This window comes from Penaeus vannamei, chromosome 12 (genome assembly GCF_042767895.1).
Source record: "Penaeus vannamei isolate JL-2024 chromosome 12, ASM4276789v1, whole genome shotgun sequence".
In the NCBI taxonomy this organism is placed as follows: domain Eukaryota; kingdom Metazoa; phylum Arthropoda; class Malacostraca; order Decapoda; family Penaeidae; genus Penaeus; species Penaeus vannamei.
The window spans coordinates 29,466,512-29,471,511 of record NC_091560.1 but is presented as its reverse complement, the minus strand read 5'-3'; the positions used below and the strand labels follow the sequence as shown (position 1 = coordinate 29,471,511).

General features: G+C 50.1%; 1 protein-coding gene across 1 annotated transcript in view; it reads left to right on the top strand.

The window, feature by feature from the left end:
* unc-13 overlaps window positions 1-5,000 on the top strand; it is a gene marked incomplete at its 5' end in the record, with an annotated part of 806,055 nt that overhangs the window by 776,693 nt on the left and 24,362 nt on the right.

Genomic DNA, 5,000 nt, shown 5'->3' with positions numbered 1-5,000 from the left:
GGCATCAATTAAGGGCCGATATCGTTAATTCCGCTTGGTGGGCGTGTTTGTATTGGCCTTTTTGTGAGGGTGTTTGTGTGGTGGTCGTTATTTGAGGCTTTTTGTTTGTTTGTTTGTGTTTTTTTTCTTTTTTCTTTGGGGGGGTGTTGATTTGGGTGGTTTTGTGGTTGTCTTTGTTTGGTGTTGCTTGTTTTTCCCCTTTTCTTTTGTGTTGTTTTTAATGTCATTTGTAGGTCTGTTGGTTTGGGTGGTTGCGTTGTTGTCTTCGGTTGTGTGTGTTTTTGTTTTTTCGTTTCTTTTTGTATTAGTATTTTATGAGTGGATCTTGCTTATTCTTTGTCTGTTTTTTATCTCTATGTTAATTCTTAGTTATGCATGCGTGTGTACCTGTGTTTGTGTACGTGTGGTTTTGTTTGTCCTTAAGTATGTTTGTATGCGTATAGACGTTGATATATTAATATGCGGTTTCTTTAAGTTCCTTTCCGTTTCCATTATCCACTTATATAGTCATAATTATCCCATTACATTCCCTCATACACAACAAATAGATACGAACACATCACGCCAATTCTTGCCCCCCCCCCTCTTCCTCCACCTCTCTCCCCTTTCACCACCTTTCCCCATATCCCCAACCTTTCCCCCTCCCCCTTCCCTCACCTGTCTCACCTCCCCCTGCCTCCCACCTTTCTCCCTCCCCTCCCCCAACCTTTCACCCCTCCCCCTCCCCACCTATCTCACCTCCCCCTTCCCCACCTTCCTCTACCTTTCCCCATTCCCCAACATTTCCCCCTTCCCCTTTCGCCAACCTTTCACCCTCCCCTCCCCCCACCTATCTCACCTCCCCCTGCCTCCCACCTTTCTCCCCTCCCCCTTCCCCCAACCTTTCGCCCTTCACTTTCCTCCACCTTTCCACCTCTCTCCCCTTCCTATCAACTTTCTCCCTACCCCCCCCCCCTGTCCTTTCCACTGCACCCGTCACCTCCTACAAAACTCTCTTGCAATAAGTCCGCCGTCTTGATGCAGTTTGAGAGGCATTTGTTCTTGCAAGAGGAGCCTGAATAATTCATGAGGAGACAGTGCTGGAGGGCCTGCCTAGAGCGCCTCCCATGCAAATGTATAGAGGGAGGGAAGGGAAGGGGGAGGGCGTGGGGAGGGGGTGATGGGGGAAGGGAGTGGGGAGGGGATGATGGTGGAAAGGTGTGGGGAGGAGGTCGTAGGCGAAGGACATGGGGAAGGGGCAGGGGGGAAGATCGTGGGGAGGGGATGATGGCGAAAAGGTGTGAGGAGGAGGTGATGGGTGAAGGGAGCCTGGGAAGGGTGATGGGTGAAGGGGTGGGCATGGGGAGGATAGTAAGGGGGAGGGTGTTCGAAGAGGGTGATTGGGGAAGGGCATGGGGAGGAGAAATAGGGAGGAAGCATGGGGGGGTGATGGGGGGAGGCGCTTGAGGAGGGGGTATTGGAGAAAGGGCAGAGGGAAGATATGGAAAGGGACGATAGGACTGAATATGTGGGGCGGTTTGGTTCGATTTGAGTTTCTCTCTCTCTCTCTCTCTCTCTCTCTCTCTCTCTCTCTCTCTCTCTCTCTCTCTCTCTCTCTCTCTCTCTCTCTCTCTCTCTCTCTCTCTCTCTCTCTCTCCTTTTCTTCTGCCGGGGGTAAGGGAGGTATGTGGGAATATTGGCTTGTATGTGAATGTGCATATGCCTGTATCTTTGTCTCTCTGTTCTGTACGTGGGCGCGCGAGTGTTTATCGATTTCCTCAATTATCATACCGCCCCCCACCCCACCCCCCACCCCCCAAAAAAAAGACAATAACTTCATCAAGGGAAATAGTAACGCACAAAGATGTTTGGTAATGTAACTAAGTTCTCGTTCTTTGTTCTCCAGTTTTCTTATCTTGTTATCCTATTCTCTCGTACACAGAGGTTATTTCCGGGGATTCCGTTGGGATTACGCAAGCCGTATCAGCATTCTCCTCCTCCTCCGCTATCATCATTTAGTATTAATTGCATCTACGTATCCCTCCTGTTTTATTCCCTCTCTTGCTATTATCTGCTTTCTTCTCTTTTTTTTAGTTATCGTTTCGCTCTGTCTTGATTTCAGTTTTCTTGTCTTTATTTTCTTTACTCGCTGATGCATTTCGTATGTTCCATGTTTTTTTTCTATTCTTTCTTTCTTTCTTTAGGTATCTGAGACTTCGTTTTCTTTCTCTTTGGTTTTCTTCACGTTTTTTTTTTCTTTTCCGTTTTTTCCTTCTCCCTTCTCGACCACTTTCTCCTCCATATCCTGCTTTACCTCCTCTTCTTCCTCCTCCTCGCCCTCCTCCCTCCTCCACCAGCTCTACCCATCTTCCTCTTCTTCCTTCTCCCCCTCTTCCTCCTTTTCCAGCTCCACCCTTCTTCTCCTCCTCTTCCTCTCATTCGCCACTTCCTCCTCCTCCTACCTCTTCCTCCTCCACCTCCTCCTCTTCCTCCCCTTCGCCACTCCCTCCTATTCCTCTCCCTCGCCATTTCATCCTCCTCCTTCTCCTTTTCCTTCTCCTCTTCCTCTCCTTCGCCACGTCTTCCTCCTCCCCCTACTCCACCACCCCTTCCACCTCTACCTTTAGTCCCGCAACCACCTCCACCAGTATTCATCTCAACTCTCTTCCACCCCTTTCCATATCCTCCACCTCCTCTTTCTCCTTCCCCTCCACCTCCTCCTTCTCCTCTTCCTCCTCCTCTTCCTCCTCCTTCTTCCCTTCCACCATACCCACCTTTTTCCTCTCACCTCCTCCTCCTCCACCACCCCACCCACCTTCTTCCTCCCTCACCTCCTCCTCCTCCAGCCCAGCCACCCATTTCCCCCGACCTCCACCTCCTCCGCCCTCGCCTCCACCTCCTCCGCCCTCGCCTCCACCTCCTCCGCCCTCGCCTCCACCTCCTCCTCCCTCGCCTCCACCTCCCGGAGATGAATCCATTATTATTCGAGGAGCGTCGGCGGAGGCAAAGCTTCTAGAACTCTCGCCCACTTCCCGGAAAGCCTCCAGTCTCTGCCGGCGCGTGTTGACTCTTCGTTCGGAGCGCCAACTTTGCGCTAATTAACTGTCGTATTTGAACAATTGGACTTTCATGATCTTCGGAGTTGTGTCTCTCCCCTCGACTCAAAGGGCCCGGGCGATCGTGCGTGCGTGCGTGCGTGCGTTGCCCCCGTCCCGCCCGCGATGTTTGTTGCTGTTTCGTTGCGGTGGATAAAGGGAGGAAGGCGGTGGATGGGAAGGAATGGCGATATGAGATACTCCTGTGGTTGAGTGATTATGGCAAAGGTGTAGTCCTTGCTAAGGAAGGAAGGAGGAGAGGAGCGAAATTTTTTGCTGTCAGCTCTATACACACGCACTCATATATATATATATATATATATATATATATATATATATATATATATATATATATATATATATATATATATATATATATATATATATATATATATATTTGTGTGCGTGTGTGTGTTTTGCATGTATTTATGTATGTTTATACATACGTACATACATATTTTACTGTGTGTTTGCGTGCATATATGGATGTGTAGGTGGATAGGTATGTGTATAAAAGCAGCTATACAGTATATACCTGAGACCTTGAGCAAAAATCCCCCAAGGGGATTGAGAGCAAGCCCAGAAAAGGGCATTAGAAGGGGTCTGTCGACAGCTGTTCGCTTCGCCATTCACCTGAGAAGACTGATCCGCCTCGTACATGCCCTCGGACACAAAGCTCTGGCTGTCCCTCCTCTTCTTTATCCTTCTCTCTCTCTCTCTCTCTCTCTCTCTCTCTCTCTCTCTCTCTCTCTCTCTCTCTCTCTCTCTCTCTCTCTCTCTCTCTCTCTCTCTCTCTCTCTCTCTCTCTCTCTCTCTCTTTCCCTCTCTTTCCCTCCCTCTCTTTCCCTCCCTCTCTTTCCCTCTCTCTCTTTCGCTCTCTCTCTTTCCCTCTCTCTCTTCCCCCCTCTCTCTCCCTCTCTCTCTCTCTCCTCTCTCTCTCTCTCTCTCTCTCTCTCTCTCTCTCTCTCTCTCTCTCTCTCTCTCTCTCTCTCTCTCTCTCTCTCTCTCTCTCTCTCTCTCTCTCTCCTCTCCTCTCTCTCCCTCTCTCTCTCCTCTCTCTCTCCTCTCTCTCTCTCTCTCTCCTCTCTCTCCTCTCTTTCTCTATCTTTGTCTGTCTAACTCTCCTTGCTTCCCCAACTATCTTGCAGTCTCTCCCACTTGTTTCATTCTTTTCCATATTTTTTCACCTTCTTGAGCTTCGTTATTCGTGAAATCTTGTAACCAGTCTATAATCATCCCCTCCCCCTCCATCACCCCAGCCCCACGCTTACATAAACCCTCCGTAGTTCATCTACCCCCTCCCCTTACTTGTATATCAGTCCCTTCCCTTCCTAGGTAGTATACCCGCCCCTCCCATCCCCTAGAAGTATACAAACCCCCTGCCTTTACCCCAGAAGTATATCTCCCTCCCTCCTCTCCATAAGAAGTGTCTCCGCCCCCTCCCCTCCCCTAGAATTATATCCACCTTCCTCCCCTCCCTAAGAAGTATATCCGCCCCCTACCCTCCCCTAGAAATATATCCACCTTCCTCCCCTCCCTAAGAAGTATAATCGCCACCCTCCTCTCCCCAAGATGTATATCCGCCCCCTCCCCTTCCCCTAGAAATATACCAAACCCCCTCCCCTCCCCTAGAAGTATAACACCCCCCCCCCCTCCCCCCCCCGGTGCGACACGTATCCTGGTGGGGAGAGGACAGAGGGAGCAGTCAGGTCGATGAGGAGCCCCGAGGGGTTCTCACAGATGAAGGATCACCTCGGCTCCTCCTCTCGCTTCCCTCCCCTCACCTCTTCCCCTTTTCGCTACTCTTTTTCTTTCCCCTCACTCTTACACCTCACTTCCTCCTCTCTCTCCCCTCACTTTTACCCCCTCTTGCTTCGCTTCTTCTCTCCCCTTCCACACACCCTTACCTCTCTCTTGCTTCACTTC